Source organism: Rattus norvegicus, chromosome 1, assembly GCF_036323735.1.
Source record: "Rattus norvegicus strain BN/NHsdMcwi chromosome 1, GRCr8, whole genome shotgun sequence".
Lineage (NCBI taxonomy): Eukaryota > Metazoa > Chordata > Mammalia > Rodentia > Muridae > Rattus > Rattus norvegicus.
In genome coordinates, this window is record NC_086019.1 from 126446376 (window position 1) to 126469457 (window position 23082).

The window sequence follows — 23082 nt, forward strand, 5'->3', positions numbered from 1 at the left end:
TACACCATCAGCTCAAAACTATCGGGTGTCTTTGACCTCCCCAAGTCTGCTCCAGACAGACAGTGTGATATCACAAATATTTGCTGTAAGCTGCTAAAGTTGATGGGTAATTTGTTACACTCGAGCAGATGGTGAGCTTTGAGACCTCCTAAAGAGGTGATTCAACATCACAATGGATCTGGCATGGTGTCTGAAGTCTAAAAGTTCCTATGGAGAGATTTACCCCTGTGGGAAGAGAGATGATGATTTTCTGACTAATGTCAGAACCGATTTTATCTATTTACGAAGGACTTAAATGAGACATGACATTGGGCCAGGATCTGGGGACATGTCTGAGTTAGACTCCCTTTATGGTCCACTCTGAAATGAAGCTCTGAACACGTTTACGAAGGTGGAAAGGCAGAGTCCTCACAGTAGCTCTACTCCAACTTCTCCAGGTGGGGCCAGTACGGAGAACTCACATTCTGCTGCCTTTGGTTCTTCCTGTGTGAGGGAGGACAAACGTAGTCACACAGCAGAATAGGGATGCTCAGGGAAATAACAAGCAATTGTTATTGTGCAGCAATCAGCTTTGCCCCAACCAGGCCAGTGGCAGCACCAGCCATAGGATGAAGCATGAGGTCAATGTCATTGCTTATAATGCTCAGAGTATAGTTGAATAGCAAAGAGTAATAGCAAAAGTAAGTGGCAGACCAAGTACTGTTCTCAGTGGAGACGGTGGGGAGCTTCTCTAGAAGATACTATCTGAGCTGGTACTTCAGAGTGAGTGCTGAGCACCAACACGGAGAGGGTAATGCCAAGAGGAGGACCAGTACTTGCCAAAGCAGAGATGCATGTGCACACAGTCTGTCAGGGAACCGGAAATGCTTAGAAAATCAGGAGAATTTCATAGGAACCAGGAAGGAAGCCCTTGGTGCAAATGTGATGGAACATGCCTACAACTACAGATTACAGAGAGCTGAGGGACAGGGATCACGAGTTCCAGGCAAGCCCTAGATAGGTGGTAAATTCAAGGCTAATACAGACAAACATGGAAAAGCCTGTTTCAACAAAGATAGAGAATGAAGAAAGAAAGAAGAAAGAAAGAGAAAAAGAACGAAAGAGAGAAATGGAGAGAGGGAGATGAAAAGAAAAGAATCCTTGGCCAACACCCCTTCAGCTTTGGAAGCACATCCTGCTGGCAGCAACACTACACTTCCTAAGGTAACCAAACTTTCTTTAGGAATGGAGGCAACATTCTTTGAAGGATTCAAAACTCCCATATTCCCAACATCACAAAATCTCCCAGTGCTTCCAACAACCCAAGTCTCACGACTCCCAATATTTCATTCCAATACTCCATTCCAAACTTTCAGCATGCTCCGCATTCCTAATACCCCCAATATGCTCAGAATTTCAGCACCCTTCGAGATTTCCAGGTCTCTGTATTTTCAGCATCCCTGATACTTACAATTTCTCGGTCCTCCCTTCTTCCCCAACATCTCCAAATTTCCAGTACTCCCAGTGCTACGGATAGCCTCAGCATGTACTGCATTCATAAAGCTCTGAAGACCACTAACACGGCCGGTTTTCCCAGGGAGCGGCATCATATAACAGAGTAAATCCTGTCTCCTGGAGTCAAATATCCAGCCTCAGCTCCACAAGAGTAGAACACCACAATCATTTCCTATACTTACAACTATAACATATTAAATATTCATACTACCTCAAAACGCACACATTGAAGCTCTGATCCCTTATTCTGTGTTACTAGGAGGTACGGCTTTAAGTCTCAATCACATATAAAGCCATGAGAGTAAAGTCCACACAGCTTTTAAAATAAGAGTCACCAGAGCTGCACACCTCCCTCTGCCCCCGCTCCTCTGTCTGTCTTCATCTCTGTGTCTCTCTGTCCATGTCTCTGTGCTTGTATCTCCTGCTCCCTCTCTCTTCTGTGTGTGTGAGCATGTGTCTGGGTTCATACATGTCTATCCGAACATGTGGGGACACAGAAAGAAGGTAGTCATCTACAATCGAAAAGATTTTGCACACTTGGAGCCCATCTGTACTGTCATCAGACCTTACCCTCCTTGCCTCCAGAACCTAGTCAGTGATACTATCTAATGGCAGTTTGCTAGAACAAAGACTTCAGAATTCTAGACTTGGGCAGGCAAGGGTTTTCTTTCTTTTTTTTTTTTAATTTTATTTTTTGTTAGATATATTTCTTTATTTACATTTCAAATGTTATTCTCTTTCCTTGTTTCCTGTTCATAAGTCCCCTCATCCCCTCCCCCTCCCCCATACGGGTGTTCCCCCCATTGACCCCCTTCCCGAACCCCATCCCGACATTCCCCTGCGCTGGGGGTCCAACCTTGGCAAGACCAAGGCTTCCACTTCCACTGATAAGGGTTTTCTTTCAATGGCAGAAGTCAAGAGGATTCATTTGCCTGAGTTAACCCTCAAAACAGGGCATAGGTCATAAACGGGGCTGCTCAGTAAACTGTCAGTCTTCGGGAGATATTAAAGGGTGGGGAAGTCTTGAGGTGAAACTGTCATTCCAGTATCGACATGCCTCCTCATAGCGATGGGGCAGTGGGAACAAGGTGGTTAGTGAAGTCCTGACCCAGGCCCATGAGAGAGGTGGGCAGGAGTTAGGGAAATAAGGCCTGGGGTACTGATGAAATGTCATGATTCACTTTTACGCAGGCTGAGAATTCACCATTTTCTAGTAAGTTGTGGGCTTCATGGACGAAAGATTCTTCTGTGAGGTTAAAGGTTTTGATCTCTCTTCCTTTTAAAAAATAAATTGTGTGATATCTTGATTACATTGCTTTCCCCTTTTCCTACATTCTCTCAAACCCTCTCCTATCACTACCTTGCTCTTCTTCAGATCCGTGCCTCTTTTTCTCTCATTGGTGGTGTTTGTGGTGGTAGCATCAGTGGTGGTGGTGTTGGTTGTGGTCCTAAATACAAAAATAAAACCTGTCCAGTCTGTATACTGTTACTTATACATACACATTTTCGGGGCTAACCAATTGGTATTGGATAGCCAGTTGCTGAGTTCTTTCCTGGAGAAGACTATTTCTCCCACATTCAGCATTCTTTAGTTGTCTGGAGTGTTTTGTGCAGGGTTGAGCCTCACAAGCTTTCCCACATCCCCTTTAGCATGTCTACTGTGCTCTTCTTGTTTAGCTTATGGTTAGACACTTGCATTGGTGAAATAGCTGGGTGTAACTCTGACATTTCTAGAAGACACATCTCACAGCAAACACCCTGTTCCTCTAGCTTTTACAATATTTCTGCAACAATCCCTTAGCCTTGGGAGTAGGATTCGTGTGATAGATATCAATTGAAAGTAAGCACCACATTATAGTTTACTCTCTGCGCTTTTATTGGTTGTGGCTTTCAGTAATGGTCTCCATCTGTTGCAAAGAGAAGTTTTCTACCTGTGTGTATAAGGACAAGAACATGGGATGTAGATATTATGTAATTATATAATTAGATATTTTGTGTGTTTAGGAAAGTAGGAGTTATGGGTTCTCCTCTAAGATCCAGGAGTAACTGCGGAAACCAGAAAAGGTAAAAAGGAAACGTGGGTGTGCTGCAGGGGTTGGGTGGATTGGAGGCAGGCACCTGAGGAGGGAAATGAACAAAGTGGGGGTTTCTGATTAGGGAGGTGGGACAAATATAAAAGTAGGATACAGAAGTGTATAGTAACAGGAGGGATGTCCAAAACTTTCATAAGGAATCATAGTATTGACTGTCTGCCTAAAATGCCTATAATATTCTAAAGTGGGCATATGAATATACACATTTGGTTTACCTGACATTTTCTCTTCTAGGCTGACAATGACTGTTCCATCCATAGCAAAGACCGTCTAACAGAAACTCCAACACCAAGCGTGAGAAGACTTCCTTTACCTTGTAACTCAGGGTTACTCAAGGGGCACTCCAAACATACAGCCTATTGTTAATGGCTTTGGTTATTCTACAGTGGTAGAAGAAGGTCCCCATTGCCAAAGACAGCATGAACTTTGGAGACAAGGTCCAGAGGCTCCATATCTCTATCTGACCTGAAAGTCCTATTCCTTCCTGAGGGCTAGTTTTCATGAAAGCAGAAGGTACCAAGAAAGTTTTCAAAGAAAGAAAGCAATCAACAGCCCCATCCAACTGTGATACCCATTAATGAACCACAACAACCAGCGTGTAGTGGTAACCCAAAGGCACACAGACCTTGACAGTAACCAGCAGCTCTGTCCTTGTACTCTAGACCCAGTCAACGAGAGAGAAATTATGCCTGCTACTGAAAACATAACCAACTACCCAGGACTAGTGATGTCATAGTCTAACCTCTCAACTAAAGCATTGCTTTCTCTGTGTGTGCTCACGCCATGTGCAAATGCAGCATGCCTCTGTCCTCCCCACCCGTTCATCTCCACAATAAGGGAACTCTCATCATCTTCTCCTACAGGAGTCATTCCTTTTCCAGGATTTTGTAGGTTCAGCACAAGAAAATAGTTAATGATTATTATTGCAATTTAAACATATAGTATTTGTCTTCATTTATGCCTTTGCCATAATAGAAATAGAAAACAACAATTTGGTGTTCTTTGGGGTGTTGTTTACAGGTGTCAGCGCATTCAGTGGCATTTACAGTTTTGCAACTATGATTAAGATTATACATGTTTTCACTTTAATATACTGGCAGTAAAGTTTACCCTCAACAACTCCTTCTGTATGCTTAAAATTAACTCTAAAGCATTTATTTTTAAAAATCATTAGCGCGTGAATCTCAAAATTTCAAAAAATATTGCTTCATGTTTATACAACATAATTCATTTATTTTTATTTTTAATTCGTTTTTTGGAGATTATATTTACATCATCTTTCCTTCCCCTTCCCTTCACCCAAACTCTTTTCCATCTGAGGCAAGTTCTGCATCCACAGGTTCAGCCAAATGCAGACTGAAATTTTCCTAAAAATGATTGCCTCTGTACCGAACAAGTGCATATATCTTCTTGCAATTATTACCTAACAATATAGAACAGTAGCTATTAATATAACATTTGCATTCTGTATGGTTTTATAATTTAACGTATGTGGGAGGCTGCATGTAGGTTACATGCAAATACCGTGCCATTTTATATGAGGGACTTAGCATTGTGGATTGGGTATTTGTGGCCTATCTGGGAGTCCTGTATTCTCATATAGTCTACCTGCTTATTCTCCCATAAGGAAAGGTACAAGTGAGTCAACTCAGAGGAAAGTAAAAGGGGGACCTCTGCCTTCCTTTCTCTTTTTGAACAAAAAGGTTACAGTAAACACGATGATTACTGTTTCCCATTGCTGTTCCCTAAACAATGCAGCATGACATATACCGTTGTGCTAGCGACTCAGTGTTAGCCTTTGTAAGTCAACTAGGGGTGATTTATGAGATATATGAGGGTTTGTGTAGGTTACATGAAGGTCCCATAAAACCATAGCATTTTTTCATTAATTGATTTATTTATTCACTTTATATTTTAATTGCAGCTCCTCCCTTTTCTCTTCCCTGTCCCCCCCTTATAAATCTCTCTTTCCCATTTACTCCCAGTCCCCCCAGTGCCCCCAGTACCCCCTAACATTTTATCTAAGAGACTTGAACATCCTCAGATTTAAGAATCTGTGGGTGAAAGATATCCTGGAGCAGACCTTTCACAGCTTCGAGGGATCATATGCCTGATGCTCAGAATATTAAAAGCAAAACAAGCAAACTCCTGGGCCTAGCACATGAATTTTCAGCAGCATAACGTGGCTCACCTATGTAGATATTAGGTGCATTTAGGTATCTCATGAGCAGCCTCACGTACCCATCAGGATGTTACAAAGCATCAGGCCACCAGTTCCATCCTGCAGACTGTCCTCTGGGTACCAGGATCTCAGGGCTTCTGGCTTATATGCCCTTAAAGACAGAAAAACCTCTTTCAGAAACCCTTAGTCTATACCCCAGGCCACTGTTTAACAGTAATGATGAGAAAATGATGAACCCATGCAGCCCCCAAAGTGGGGGCTGGATGCTTTTACCTTAGCCTCACAGGAACACTCAGTAGCTATATTTTAAGAAGAATGTGGCTAGCTGGCCAGCTTCTGAAGCAGAAGCTGGCAGAGCTGGGCACATGTGCCCCATAGCAGGCACCCCTTCGAGGAAAGAATGAGTGACTGAGAGGTGGTAGTGATGGAGGAGCAGAGTGCATGCACTGTGGAGATAAGTGGAACTGGCTCCCTGACAGCAGTGACAGATAAGAGAGAGGGCTGAGATCAATGGTGGATCATGTCATTATCCAATGGAGACAATGGAATGGTATAAAGTTGGCCAGAGTTTAAGGAAATGCAGACTCAGACCTCCATCAAGCTGCCTGGATATGAGAGCACCCTAAATCTTGGCAATGATGGAGGTCTGATATGAGGAATGATCAGCTTTCTAGATTAGACCTCCACAAAGGACCATCATGTCCCAAGATGCTGCAGAAGCCATGTGTGGCTCAGTGACCCTAAGTAGCCAAGGTTCTGGTTGGTACCTAAGAACTGTGTTGTCACCTGAAAGCATGAGGCTATTCATGGCCTGTTTCCACAATCACATCCATGGGCCATGATGCCTCATGAGAACATAGTTGTGACCGGGTCTGGGCTGCTGCCAAGGGCCATGTCTGTGGCCTTGTCTGTATTGATGTCTTGGTTCATGCTACCACCAAAGGCCACAGGTGCTATAGCTTGAAACTGTGTTGAAGTTTGTCGGCCCTGCTGCTATGTGGGCCATACTGATCTGAGTGGTCCATACTACTAAGGCCATGGTGTTGTCTGGGTTCATGCTGCTGATGATTGTGTAATCTTATTGTAATTGAGTCTAAACTGATGTTTGTGGCCCATGCTACCAACAAAAGCCACATGGATATCCATGGTCTATATTGTAGCCTGAAGTCATGTTGATATCTATAGGCAATGTTGTCACCAGGATGCCTCATGGATGTGGGTGGCCTGCAATGTTACCCTAGTCCATGGTGACATTCAGGACTACACTGCTGCTGAGGGCCATGTCTGGGTCCATGGTCCTTTGAATCTGGGTTTATTTGTGTACCCCGTGCTACCACCAAAGGCCACGCAGAGGTCTGTGGTTTGTTGATGTTGCTGGTGCAAGGGCCACAACTGGGTCTGTGGTCTGATTGAGGTCAGGTCTAGGTTGATATCTGTGGCTCAAATCCCAGGTGGATGTTCATGGTTTATGCTGCAACAGGAATCCATGTTGCATCAGAGGGCCTTATTTAGGACCATGACTATATTGCAACTGGGAGCCCTATTCATGGTCTGTGCTGATGCCAGAAAACATGTGGAAGCAGATAATCCATGCTCTTAAAAAGTTCCATAAAAAGCAAATACGCTACTTTTGCAGTGATGTTGATGACTGCAGACACCCAGTTGAGAAATCAGGACATGGAAGACCTCTGTGGCACTCATTGCCTTCACCTCACTAAAATAGTGTCAGTCTAGACATGAAGCCATCACAGAGAACTCTAGGATAGGGTGCTGGGGTGTCATCCTCCACAGTAGATGACTTCCAACAGGGATGTGGGGAGGGAAGGACTCAGCTCCATTTAGGAGAATTTGGCCATGCCCCAGTGAATGTATAGATAACATAAATTGGACTTTTTGCCTGGGGTGGTAAGAAAAAAGATAGGTTGATGACTTCCATCTCTGTAGCCCCTTATAGGAACTCTGTCCCACCTATACTACCCAACTCCTTAATGCTCTGGCTTCCTAGGATTACCTGGTTTCCATAAAACAAGGACCAAATCAGCCTAAGCACTGCCCAATACTTAGGCCTATTCATACCTCATTAGTCTAGGTTCATTTCTCTTGAAAGAACATCCCTACTTCTTCATCAACATATGCTGTCCTCTAAATAAGAGCTTCTTTTTCTTCTGGGATCTCACATCTTCCATATTTGGATTCCCATATTCTCTCTCATAGCTCACATTCTTTCAATGACCTTTAATGGAATCCTATGTGAACTCCCTTCTCACTAACCTCACTGATCCAGTCTTTCAAGCCAGTGTTAGCTCTTACCTCCACCCTCAAGCTACCAAACCCTACTAAACCTTTATTCCTCTTTGTTCATACAGGTCAGGGCCAGACACTAGCCCTCCTATGCCAAAAGACTAGAGATAACCTTTCCTTCCATGGCACATGTCTCCAGATAACTGGACTTAGTTGCTCACAGATAGGTTTCTTGCCTACAGGTCCTGCCAGCTGCTATTCTCCTTTACCGTGAGGCTAACAAACTCTAACTCAGTAGACCCCTCTTTACTCTATACTCTTGCTCACAGATCTCAGCCACTGAGCCCTTCAGTTGTTACCTCTTTCTAGCATCCAGATACTCCATGCCTATCTCCTTGATATAGTCATTCATCATGGGAACTCCATCCCACTCTCAATCCTGCATCTCTTCTCTCAAGTTCTCCTGTTTCAGAGACTACTCCCTTGACCCATTTTAGCACTAAGTCCGACCTATCTCTTAGCCCCTTCACCCAATACAGAACCACCCCATCATGGACCTCTGACTGATTTATAGACAGAAATTCACAGAAAATACCTCATTAGTGCCTGAATATGCCAGAATCCTAGGACACTTCCATTTCCCCCCCCCCCCAGTATTTATTTCATCAAAGAAGCCAAACCCCTAGCCTCAGGCACTACTTCTCAACGTGCCAAACTAACCACCCTTGTTAGAAACCTCACACTGGCCAAAAAAAAGTTCTCTATAAATAAATGTGTATGCCTACAAGGCATCTACTCCAAGGTCCTTGTATCAAAAGAAATGGGTTTCCTTGCTACCAGAGGGGATCTTATCATGAACTCTGTCTTCATACCTAACCTTCTGGAGGCTGTCCTTTCCTCTCAAGCAGCTATTATTCACTACTGAGGACACCACAAGGACAAATGCCATGTTTCTGTTTTTCAAAATCATGCTAACTCGTTGGGTAAAAACACAGCACTCACCTACCTCAACCTCACAAAATCCCTACCGACGATCATGTCCTGCTAGGCATTATCAAACAATCCTGACTCTAATTCCTCCACTAAAGACATCCGGTCCTATCTACACTCTCTATTTTACTCCTCTACCTGGCCGCTCACAACCTTTGTCCAAAACCACACACCATTACAAACCCCAGACAAATAATTTTTACATCTCACACATGCTTGTTCCACTTGCCAATAAATTAACTTTGATATCCAAATCCCCTCATTTCCCACTCACCAGACGCAAGGACTCCAAACCAGCATGGGCTGGCAGATCAACATCACACACATGCTGCTTGCCAAAAACCACAAATACCATTTTATTCTGGTGGGCACATTCTCGTGATGGATTGAGGTCTTATTCATTACTAACGAAAAGGTCCACACAGTAGCCCAAACCTTTATCTATCACATCACATACACTCTTCCATACAAATGGATAATGGCCCTGGGTTCACCTCCTCCATTACTCGACAGATAGCCCATTTTTTTCTCATTCCTTTGGGATTTCATAGATCTTATCATCCCCAATAACCAGGAAAAGTTGAAATATCCAACTACACTTTGAAATAAACTCTAGTAAAACTAGAGCTAAAGCTAGACTGGATTATAAAATACCTACTTTGGGCACTAAGATAAGTGTCCTTCTCTGAAAGAGCTTGAAGGGGCTTGAGACCCCATATGAACAACAATGCCAACCAACCAAAGCTTCCAGGACTAAGCCACTACCCAAAGACTATACATGGACTGACCCTGGACTCTGACCTCATAGGTAGCAATGAATAGCTTAGTAAGAGCACCAGTGGAAGGGGAAGCCCTTGGTCCTGCCAAGACTGAACCCCCAGTGTACAGGATTGTTGGGGGGAGGGCACTAATGGGGGGAGGATGGGGAGGGGAATACCCATATAGAAGGGGAGAGGGAGGGGAAGGGGTTAGGGGGATGTTGGCCTGGAAACCAGGAAGGGGAATAACAATCGGAATGTAAATAAGAAATACTCAAGTTAATAAAGATGGGGGAAAAAAAGATAAGTGTCCTTCTGAAGAAGCCTACTGACATTAGCCTCTTCCATAAATAATATTTCTCTGTCTCTCATAGACCTCACTTTCTCTCTCACAAGCTTCTCCCATTATATCCTTTATCCAACACCTCTATGACAACACACCAACCAGTTTTCATCCTCCCAAGATTCCCATGCACCACTCCCTGCCCTTGTCATTGAGACAACAACTAAGTCTCAATCCCAGACCCCAGTCATGCCTCTTACCCCAAAATGGAACAGCCCCATAACATAGTCCTACCACCCACTGCCACCAAGCCTGTGGGACTTCCCTTCCAAATCTACCTTTCTTGCCTTATAAGAGTAGCCTCTGTGGCCCCATTAAGCGCGAACCCAACCAGACCTTTCTCTCCTAAAATAAACAGACTTCTCCATTCTCAAACAAGAAGTTTCTATATAAACACTCTTAATGGCTCTCAATCTACAATGGCTCTGGTCAGTCATCATAAATCGACAGAGGGATCTATGGCTGATTCCAAAATGCACTGGCACCTTTGAGGACCTTCTGGAAGCTCTAAAAGAGCTCTGCCTACAAGGAACTTCTATCTCATTCACTCTAGATTAGTTACAGTTGTTTATGTTAGCTCTATATTTTTTTCCCAACCCTTCTATGTGATGCTCTGTGGTCCTCCACTGGTTTCTGTGAGCACTCTTGATGCAGCTCTTCTGGCATAGGACAAGTCACTGTAACCCCAAGTGACTAGATCTAGAAAGAAAATCTACTTCTAATTATTTTTATATCATCTGGATTACAGCCTGGTCATACACTGTCATCCCTACTTCATCCCTCTTCTGTTCAGCCTTCACCCTTAATTCCCATTCTGAATGACCATAAAACCCACTTCAGTATGCCATTGCCATCTTAATCCTGCTCTTCTGCCTTACAATCACCATAGCTATCCTGCTGACCCAGACCTCACCCTACACTGTTATGTCTTCCAGATACACTGCAGCTGGGAAGACAAGCCTGGCTAACCACTTCCAATGGATCAAAGGAAAAATGTGTACCTTTACTTTGATGCCTTCAAAATAGTGAGACCAGGGTCATGATCCTATTGTGGTGGCCTAGGATGGCAATGGGACTATGATAAATACTTTTGCTTAAACTATAGCCAGGTTGGTGATTAAAACAACCAACAGAATTTTACTCTCTGTATTAGAATTGTGAAACGGCCTATTCAGATAACCTAAACTCCCTCCTCCATAATATTTCTCTCTCTCATACACACACACACACACACACACACACACACACACTGACTGCATCAGTAAGGTTCCAAATTCTTACACCCTACGATTCATGTTGACAACAAGGGGCAAGAATTATAATTGATGGTTGTGAGGTGTACCCAGGAGATAAAGACCTTAATTTATTTCTGTCCCACGATCCACCCTCTGCAGTTGCTATTCAAGCCTCTATTTCACAGTTTAAACCTCTAGCCTTCTGTTCTGGGTCTTACCACCTCACCCTGCTGTGACTCTGCCTAGTTTTACCCATTATCTCCTGGCACACACTAACTCCGCCCTTGCTCATGACTGCTGAATCTTTATTTCTCTTCAGGACTAGAAATACTCAAGCCTAGGAGGATCCAATATCTATCCAAATCTTCACCAATCTCCTTAGTTCACTAACTCCAGTCCTTCTTAGACAAACTACATGCATCACCAACACACAGCCAGCAATACTTCCTGCTCCAATTCAATCATTATCCAGAGACCTCTCAGAGCCATTAATGGAACTCTTTTCCTCTGCCCATTGGGGAATTTCCTCAAAACATCCATATTGGCTATTGCTAAGATTCCCAAGAACCTGAAACTAGATGGGTTACTAGCCTAGGAAAAAAATGTAGTAATGTTATTTTGCTTAAGGAACATAGAATTAAATGACTCCGAGTGACATACTGCTATACACATCAACCTGTGCCTTATTAACCCACATCAGAGAAAATCCTTCTCACCGTAGATGGAAGTTAACACAACTGGACAATATGCAAAAAGTGAGACACTTTGGAGCATTCAACTCTAAATGGCACATGGAGTCCTAAATGGGACCCTTATTGCCCCTGAAGGTTTAGAGATTTTACAAAGGAGGACATGGAAAGACTATAAGAGCCAGAGAAAATGGACAGCTCCAAGAAAACAGTGTCTTCCAGATGTCCACGTGAACTCACAGAGAGGGTGGCAGCGTACACAAGGTCTGCACAGGTGCAAGCAAGATGGGATCCCAACACTAAGAGGGGGAAGTGGACATGTGGTACCAAAAAACTATCTGCCATTAATACCCACTGGCGATAGGATGGTGTCTTTAAGAGACTCTCAAACTTGCCTCTCAAGTTTCACAAGCTAGACCTCCATTGCCTGCATTTTTCTGATGTCTCTTCCAAGCTCTCAGAATACTTAATACTCTTTGAGCTTACACCACATTCAATGGCTTTTCTAATCTATAGATCCAAGGTACTTCCATAACCCTCCCAGAACCACAGGGGCAGATAGGTCCCCATCAGCAATACCTGACAATCTGGATCCAATTTCTACCTTAGGGTTTCTATTTCTGTGATAGAACACCATAACCAAAACAACTTGGGGAGAAATGGGTTTATTTTAGATTGTGGTTCCATCTCATAGTCCCTCAGAGTGAAGTTGGAGCAAGAATTCAAACGGTAGGAACTTGGAGGCGGGGACTGATGCAGAAGCCTTGGAGAAGTGCTGTTTACTGACTTGCTCATGGTGGCTTGCTCAGACTGTTTTCTTATAACCCCCAAGAACTACCTACCCAGGGGTCGCACCGTTCACAGTGGGCAGGGTTCTCTCCTGTCAGTCACTAATCAAGTGCCGGATAGACTTGGGTACAGACCAGTCTTGAGGAAGTATTTTCTCGACTAAGAGTCCCTCCTTCCAGATATTCTAGGTTTGTTGTACGTTCACACAAAACCCAGCCAGAATGGTTGTGAAGATCTCTCCTTGCATCTCCTTATACAGAACTCCATATCTTAAAATATATAACATGATTTAAGCCAAATGAAACATGCTCTAATCACAAAGCAAATAAACTAGAAACTGATAATGGAAAAAACCTGACAAAACCCCACTATTTGGGAACTAAGCAGTACATTTCTAAAATGAAAATGTACTGTTGAATATACTTGGCTCACCACCTTTATCTTAAGGATTGAAGTCAAGAGTGGAATAGCTAGGTAGCTTGGTAGATTTGTGTCTATCCTTTTATGGAACTACTAATCTGATCGCCACGGTGGCTACACCAGATTGCATTCCTACCAGCAGTGAATAAGCATTCCTCTTATTTCACATCTTTTCCAGCTTTTGTTGTCCTTTTATTTATTTATGATAGCTACGCTGACAGAAATGAGATGAAACCTCCAAGTCGTCTTAATTTACATTTTCCTTATGGATGATGATGCAAAACATTTTTAAATTGTTTGTTAGCTATTTGTACTTTCTCTTTTTAAAATTCTCTGTTTAGATCTTTTATTAGTCAGAGTTCTCTAGAGGACTATAACTCACAGAATGAATAGACAAACAAACAGATGATTGATAGATAAATGATAGACAGACAGACAGACAGACAGACAGGACCTGTCCAAACTTCTTAAGCAGGATAGTTAGGCAACTTGATGGAGTCCCAGGATGGAACCTAGGAGAGTACATCTCTCACCTGCCCACAGGGGCATCTGAGTAGGAAGGGGTGGTTTGGCCTTCTTGGGAAGGTTCTGAGCAGTTGGAGCCAAGGAAAGGAGTTCTCTTGTCTGGGCAGCTATGTAGGATGGATGCCTAGAGAGGATGAGTTAAGAATGAAGTGGAGTCAAGTATCTTACCATGGGCTGTCTCATGAAATGGATGCCAACTGGAAAGCCTACAGTATGGTCAGGATAGAGTACCAGTGAAGACAGTAAAGGATTAGGGTAACCCAGGGAGGAAAAAAATAAAGGCTTTAGCCAGTGGCAACGTTTAACACTGGCCCCTGGTCAGTGGTTTTTTTTCCTTAACAGCACACAGGGTTAAGAGAATAAATTGTTTTAAAATCAAAGAAGCTTTAAAAATTAAAAGTCAGTACAATATGTTAGAAAACAGCCACCAATGCGTCTGCATTCCAAACAAAATGTGCCAATAACATGCTCGATGTGGATGGTCTATGCACCAATCCAAAGACAAACTAGCTAGTGGGATGAGTGGCACATCCCTGGAACTGAAGCAGTATGAAGTGTGTGTGGTGGGTGTGGGGTTGTGGGGAGAGGATCATGAGCCACATTGGGGTGCAGAGAAACCCATGATACAGAGGTTGTCAGAATGAATTACAAAAGAAGACTCAACTATGTTTTATCTATAAGAAGCCCCTGTTTGTGCAAGCCTGACTGCTCATAGGTAAAGATGAGGAAAGCTATAGCACACCAATTCTAGTAAAAAGAAGACTATAGTAGTTATATCAGTTTTATTTAAAACAGACTTCAGAACAAGGGGAACGATTAGGAACACAACAGGATAGTAACTCATCGTTTTACAAAGTAAGTTCTCTTTAAGAAAACGTGAAAATCCTAGATGTGTATACCCAACAGCCGAGCGTCAAAACATACAAGATGAACTAGTATAACATTGAATCATAGGCCCAAGAAAGAAAAATGACCAATCTCCTATCTCAGATGGGTAATTCAACATTCATCTATCTATTCCTCTAAATTAGTCAGAAAAGCAGAAAAGGAAATACGACTGCTCTGAACACTAACAACATATATAGCCCTAACAGTAATTAATAGGACAATGCAGACTCCTGCAAGCCCACATGAAACATGGACCATTCATGAGGACTGAACCCATTCCATACCACATAGTAGAAAGCATAAGTATATTTTAGTTTTACAGTGCAGTTAATCTAGATACCCCAGATCAAAAGGACAAGTGTGAGAAATACAGATTTTAAAAATTAAATATCATATTTAGAATACTAACTGATCAAAGAGTATAAGCATCAAGAAAAAAAATAAAGTGAAGTAAACGAAAAGGAAAATACAACATTAAGGCTTATTGTCTGTAGCAAATGCAGCTTGAAGGGAGATGTATACAGCATCAAATGCATATGCATTTAAAGAATAAATATAAAATACTGAAAATATGGGTTTACCCAAAACATTAGAGAAAAAAGAACAATTAAAGCCTGAAACAAGTAGAAAACAGTTATGGAAAAAATGAGTTAAATTAAAAACAGGAAAACAATAAAGATAAACAATGTGAAGGTTAATGTCAATTGTCACCGTGTCGAGATTCTAGAATCACCATGGAAGTGGACCCTGGACATGACAGTGGGGATCATCTAGATTAGTACATTGAGACTGGACTACCCACCTTATAGTGGGCAGCACCATTCCCTGGGCTTAGAAAGGAGAAAGCGCAGTGAGCACATGTATTCATGTCTCTCTTCTTGCTGATTCTGGACACTATGAGACCATCTGCTTAGGCTTCTGCTACCTTGAAATTCCTTCCCCAATGAACTGTACCCTAGACCTGTAAGCCAGGATAAACCCCCACTCCCTCAAGTTACTTTTATCAGCATGTTTTATCACCACAGGAACTGTACTGACTTCACAGATTGTAAAATAATACAGTAATTGCTGCTTAACTCTATACTCACGTGTTTGAATGTTTAGATAAATTGACCAATTCTATAAAAGAGTCAGCTACTAAAATGTATACAAGACAAAAAATTTGATAGACCTGATCCCATAGTCAAATCACCAGAGACAGATTGTTTCATTAGTTAATTCTACAAAATATTTAGTGAAGAAATGTTGCTTTTATATAATATATTCCAGAAAATAGAAGTGCAGAGAACTCCCTTCTTTATTCTATGATGTCAGCACTTCCCAAATTCAAAAACGAGGTAAAGGCGTTGTATAAACTGGAAGGAAGGCAGCCTTTTTAGCTCCCATGTGTAGAGGTGAAAGAAGTCACGATGCTGCCAGCAAGTCGAGTGCAACAACGCATAGAAGCAGGCACAACATGATCAAATAATATTTACCTGTGTAGCTACTGAAACTTCTAGAAATCTATGTAATTCATCACAGCAATAAACTAAATTAAAAGTCATGTGTCCCTATAATTAAAGGTCTAAAAAATTGCTGAAATTTAACAGTCATTTGTGATAAATGAAAAACACCTTCCAGAAAACTAGGGACTTCTCGGCTTAATAAGGAATGTTATAAACTCTACAGACAACATCATAGTTAGTGAAAGAAACTGCATGTTTCATTCTATTATTAGTAGCCAGGCAAGAATATTCTACCTCATTACAGCCATATATCCTATATCATATCAGAAATTCTGCTTAATTCAATATAACAAGAAAAAAAAGAGAAATGAAACAGATATTGCTTTCATTAGAAGATGGATATCCTATATGTTTGGTGGATTCTCAAAACAACCCCAAAATTTGTAAGAAAGTATGTCAAGGCCACAAGATATAAATATATATCATTATATATTCCAACATTGAGAAACTGAAACTTGAAAACATCATTTAGAAACAGGCGTGGTGACCTGTACCCATAATCCCAGCAATCAGGAAACAGAAGCTGTCAGTGTAAGAGACCACCTTGAGCTGCATGGGGAACTTTATCCTTAAAGAGAGGCAATGACTGAGAATGAAGTTCAGTAGTGGAGTACTTGTCTAGCATGTGTGACATCCTTGATTTGATCTTCAGCATGGGAAAAAAATCAAATTATAGTAATACCAAAAAATAATAATCACAAAAATGTCACAAAATATGAGTAAGAAATTTTTGTAGAAATTTACAAAACATGTCTGAAAAAGTTAAAATAGATCTACAAATTGAAGATGTGTTTCAAATAAATGCATTGGAGGACTCAAAGTCAAAATGTTGAGTCTTATAAATTTAATGTTCAGTACCACAAGGATATAAATAAACTTCAAGAAAGCTATTTTGTAGATGTGTATGAACCAATCCTAAAGTTTTCTGAGAAGGTAGCGTACCCTGCAGTGGATAATACAACACATCAGAAGAACAGATAAAAGGAGAAATGCTACTCACCCATAGATCTTACTATTAATCTATAGATATCAAGGCAAAAAGGTATAATTGTCAATATCTTAATGACATACAACAGAGAACACAAGATTAGACCTTCCTTGCATTTCCCACAAAATAATTAAAAATTAATCACAAACTAAACATAAAACTACAAAAGTCTAGTGGAAAAATAGAAATCTATATGACTTTTATCTGTGTTACCTACATACAAATAACAAATCATGACATTTTAAAGAAAAACATCTTAAGTTGATTTATTTAGAAGTAAAGAATTAAAGTAAAACATGGGTTCTACATGCAAAAATAAGAAATTGGAAAAGTGAGCCTCACACTAGCAGATCAAAATTCAACCACAAGGGAATGACCCAATTCAAAACTGTAAAAAATAAGCATGTCATTAAAAGATAAGTGAAGGGAAGACATATAAACAAAAATATACCCAACAGTATATTTGATCAAGAAATTGAAAAGCAAAACACCACTCATATACCTTTTAGATGTTTCCATGTGCTTGCATGCCTCAGTAGTCTTTTACATTGTTGAGTCTTGTCTTCATTAATCTTGATTGGATAGAGAAGTACCTATGAATTTAGAAAAGCATATTTATTGGTGTCTCTGTGAGAGTATTTTCAGAGAGGATTAACCAAAGGAGGAGAGAGGAGAGAGGAGAGATGGATAGAAGGATAGATAGATAGATAGATAGATAGATAGATAGATAGATAGACAGATAGATATGTGTGTTTATGTATGTGTTCAAACACTGACAACATCATTGATGCCTGTGTTTTTTCCTTGCTTAAGTAGTCTGTATGCTTACTTAAAGAAGAAAGCACACTGTCATTGAGGTAAAAATACATTCCCTCTCAATTGGGATCACTTTTTCCACTTCTCTTGATTGAATGCTTCTTCTATACTTAAAATTTGGTTGTTTACTACTAAGCAGCAGGTGTATGTGTCAGACAATTAAAAGTCATCAGAGCATCCACCACTACAAAGCTCCCAAGATAGGATAACTAGGTCATGAAACTCAGTACATGAGACCCTTTCCTGAGCAGGACAAAACATAAGGTTTTACTTGATATTTCCACCAATGAATACTCCTCTCTCTCTCTGTCTCTCTGTCTCTCTGTCTCTGTCTCTGTCTCTCTCTTTCCTTCTCTCTTTCCTTCTCTCTTTCCTTCTCTCTTTCCTTCTCTCTCCTCTCTCTCCTTCTCTCTCCTTCTCTCTCCCTCCCCCCCCTCTCTCTCTCTTTTTCTTGTGTGTGTGTGTGTGTGTGTGTGTGTGTGTATGTATGTGTGTGTGTGTATGTGTGTGTACAAAATAAACATAAACATATTAGGGTCTGACTCCATTGAAAAATCAGGTCCTTTTTAACCCATCCTAGTCAGGGAACTGGAACAGGGCCACTGGAATGGAGGATGCCTTATGTGGTTGATATAATGTGATATGATAAGTGATATGAAAGTAGAGAGAGTGCGTACTGGGAGTGGGAGTTTAGGTAGAATGGGGTGATGGAAAAGTGTTATTAAAAAGGAAGGTTCTTTGGAAAACCCATACAAAAGCCAACTGCTTTACAATTATATAGTTACTTTTCTATTGCTGCCAAAAGACCATAACCAAGGAAAACCCAGACTCATTCTCTGGGAATGGCATAGGCTTTTGAAACCTAAAAGCCCATTCCCAATGACACACCTCCAAAAGGGCCACACCTCCTAATCCTTCCCAAACAGTTCCACCAACTAGGGACCATTACTCATTCAAACTACCACAATAAGCAAGCTAGATGTTTATGTAGCACCAACAAACTAGGAGTCAGAAGGAGGAATCCTTAACGGCTAGACAATGTGATTCCTAAAGCCCAGTGGCTATTTAAAAAAAAAATCCAAGCACCAGATTGGTTAGAGAAGCCTTTGCGACATCAAAAACAGCCCCCATCAGATCAAGTCGCTAAGCCCCTACTGGCCAAAAGACCTTTAGGAAACTCAAATGGCAACCGAGCTTAAGAATCATCTGTGGGAGACACCGCCGGAACCTGAAGGAAACAGACCGGATAAACAGTTCTCTGCACCCAAATCCCGTGGGAGGGAGAGCTAAACCTTCAGAGAGGCAGACAAGCCTGGGAAACCAGAAGAGACTGCTCTCTGCACACACATCTCGGACGCCAGAGGAAAAAGCCAAAGACCATCTGGAACCCTGGTGCACTGAAGCTCCTGGAAGGGGCAGCACAGGTCTTCCTGGTTGCTGCCGCTGCAGAGAGCCCGTGGGCAGCACCCCACGAGCGAACTTGAGCCTTGGGACCACAGGTAAGACCAAATTTTCTGCTGCAAGAAAGCTGCCTGGTGAACTCAAGACACAGGCCCACAGGAACAGCTGAAGACCTGTAGAGAGGAAAAACTACACGCCCAAAAGCAGAACACTCTGTCCCCATAACTGACTGAAAGAGAGGAAAACGGGTCTACAGCACTCCTGACACACAGGCTTATAGGACAGTCTAGCCACTGTCAGAAATAGCAGAACAAAGTAACACTAGAGATAATCTGATGGCGAGAGGCAAGCGCAGGAACCCAAGCAACAGAAACCAAGACTACATGGCACCATCGGTGCCCAATTCTCCCATCAAAACAAACATGGAATATCCAAACACACCAGAAAAGCAAGATCTAGTTTCAAAATCATTTTTGATCATGATGCTGGAGGACTTCAAGAAAGACGTGAAGAACTCCCTTAGAGAACACGTAGAAGCCTACAGAGAGGAATTGCAAAAATGCCTGAAAGAATTCCAGGAAAACATAAATAAACAAGTAGAAGCCCATAGAGAGGAGACATAAAAATCCCTGAAAGAATTCCAGGAAAACATAAATAAACAAGTAGAAGCCCATAGAGAGGAGACACAAAAATCCCTGAAAGAATTCCAGGAAAACACAGTCAAACAGTTGAAGGAATTAAAAATGGAAATAGAAGCAATCAAGAAAGAACACATGGAAACAACCCTGGATATAGAAAACCAAAAGAAGAGACAAGGAGCTGTAGATACAAGCTTCACCAACAGAATACAAGAGATGGAAGAGAGAATCTCAGGAGCAGAAGATTCCATAGAAATCATTGACTCAACTGTCAAAGATAATGTAAAGCAGAAAAAGCTACTGGTCCAAAACATAAAGGAAATCCAGGACTCAATGAGAAGATCAAACCTAAGGATAATAGGTATAGAAGAGAGTGAAGACTCCCAGCTCAAAGGACCAGTAAATATCTTCAACAAAATCATAGAAGAAAACTTCCCTAACCTAAAAAAAGAGATACCCATAGACATACAAGAAGCCTACAGAACTCCAAATAGATTGGACCAGAAAAGAAACACCTCCCGTCACATAATTGTCAAAACACCAAACGCACAAAATAAAGAAAGAATATTAAAAGCAGTAAGGGAAAAAGGTCAAGTAACATATAAAGGAAGACCTATCAGAATCACACCAGACTTCTCGCCAGAAACTATGAAGGCCAGAAGATCCTGGACTGATGTCATACAGACCCTAAGAGAACACAAATGCCAGCCCAGATTACTTTATCCAGCAAAACTCTCAATTAACATTGATGGAGAAACCAAGATATTTCATGACAAAACCAAATTTACACAACATCTTTCTACAAATCCAGCACTACAAAGGATAATAAATGGTAAAGCCCAACATAAGGAGGCAAGCTATACCCTAGAAGAAGCAAGAAACTAATCGTCTTGGCAACAAAACAAAGAGAATGAAAGCACACAAACATAACCTCACATCCAAATATGAATATAACGGGAAGCAATAATCACTATTCCTTAATATCTCTCAATATCAATGGCCTCAACTCCCCAATAAAAAGACATAGATTAACAAACTGGATACGCAACGAGGACCCTGCATTCTGCTGCCTACAGGAAACACACCTCAGAGACAAAGACAGACACTACCTCAGAGTGAAAGGCTGGAAAACAACTTTCCAAGCAAATGGTCAGAAGAATCAAGCTGGAGTAGCCATTCTAATATCAAATAAAATCAATTTTCAACTAAAAGTCATCAAAAAAGATAAGGAAGGACACTTCATATTCATCAAAGGAAAAATCCACCAAGATGAACTCTCAATCCTAAATATCTATGCCCCAAATACAAGGGCACCTACATACATAAAAGAAACCTTACTAAAGCTCAAAACACACATTGCACCTCACATAATAATAGTGGGAGATTTCAACACCCCACTCTCATCAATGGACAGATCATGGAAACAGAAATTAAACAGTGATGTCGACAGACTAAGAGAAGTCATGAGTCAAATGGACTTACCGGATATTTATAGAACATTCTATCCTAAAGCAAAAGGATATACCTTCTTCTCAGCTCCTCATGGTACTTTTTCCAAAATTGACCATATAATTGGTCAAAAATCGGGCCTCAACAGGTACAGAAAGATAGAAATAATCCCATGCGTGCTATCGGACCACCACGGCCTTAAACTGGTCTTCAATAACAATAAGGGAAGAATGCCCACATATACGTGGAAATTGAACAATGCTCTACTCAATGATAACCTGGTCAAGGAAGAAATAAAGAAAGAAATTAAAAACTTTTTAGAATTTAATGAAAATGAAGGTACAACATACCCAAACTTATGGGACACAATGAAAGCTGTGCTAAGAGGAAAACTCATAGCGCTGAGTGCCTGCAGAAAGAAACAGGAAAGAGCATATGTCAGCAGCTTGACAGCACACCTAAAAGCTCTAGAACAAAAAGAAGCAAATACACCCAGGAGGAGTAGAAGGCAGGAAATAATCAAACTCAGAGCTGAAATCAACCAAACAGAAACAAAAAGGACCATAGAAAGAATCAACAGAACCAAAAGTTGGTTCTTTGAGAAAATCAACAAGATAGATAAACCCTTAGCCAGACTAACGAGAGGACACAGAGAGTGCGTCCAAATTAACAAAATCAGAAATGAAAAGGGAGACATAACTACAGATTCAGAGGAAATTCAAAAAATCATCAGATCTTACTATAAAAACCTATATTCAACAAAATTTGAAAATCTTCAGGAAATGGACAATTTCCTAGACAGATACCAGGTATCGAAGTTAAATCAGGAACAGATAAACCAGTTAAACAACCCCATAACTCCTAAGGAAATAGAAGCAGTCATTAAAGGTCTCCCAACCAAAAAGAGCCCAGGTCCAGACGGGTTTAGTGCAGAATTCTATCAAACCTTCATAGAAGACCTCATACCAATATTATCCAAACTATTCCACAAAATTGAAACAGATGGAGCACTACCGAATTCCTTCTACGAAGCCACAATTACTCTTATACCTAAACCACACAAAGACACAACAAAGAAAGAGAACTTCAGACCAATTTCCCTTATGAATATCGACGCAAAAATACTCAATAAAATTCTGGCAAACCGAATCCAAGAGCACATCAAAACAATCATCCACCATGATCAAGTAGGCTTCATCCCAGGCATGCAGGGATGGTTTAATATACGGAAAACCATCAACGTGATCCATCATATAAACAAACTGAAAGAACAGAACCACATGACCATTTCATTAGATGCTGAGAAAGCATTTGACAAAATTAAACACCCCTTAATGATAAAAGTCCTGGAAAGAATAGGAATTCAAGGCCCATACCTAAACATAGTAAAAGCCATATACAGCAAACCAGTTGCTAACATTAAACTAAGTGGAGAGAAACTTGAATCAATCCCACTAAAATCAGGGACTAGACAAGGCTGCCCACTCTCTCCCTACTTATTCAATATAGTTCTTGAAGTTCTAGCCAGAGCAATCAGACAAGAAAAGGAGATCAAGGGGATACAGATCGGAAAAGAAGAGGTCAAAATATCACTATTTGCAGATGACATGATAGTATATTTAAGTGATCCCAAAAGTT

At 41.2% G+C, this 23082-nt stretch overlaps 1 long non-coding RNA gene across 5 annotated transcripts in view; it reads right to left on the reverse strand.

The window, feature by feature from the left end:
- Positions 1-240: 240 nt before the first annotated feature.
- LOC102548323 (uncharacterized) overlaps positions 241-23082 on the reverse strand; it is a 29520-nt gene continuing 6678 nt past the window's right edge. The window contains exons 2-4 of one of the 5 annotated variants that reach the window (XR_005494545.2): positions 17643-17733; positions 5829-5920; positions 241-483 (exon numbers count right to left, since the gene is read on the reverse strand). This is a non-coding gene — a long non-coding RNA (uncharacterized LOC102548323). Of the gene's footprint in view, positions 484-2325; positions 2943-4799; positions 5011-5778; positions 5921-17642; positions 17734-23082 lie in introns of those variants that run through there. The other 4 variants (XR_005494541.2, XR_005494544.2, XR_005494546.2 and 1 more) reach the window with 4 other exon arrangements.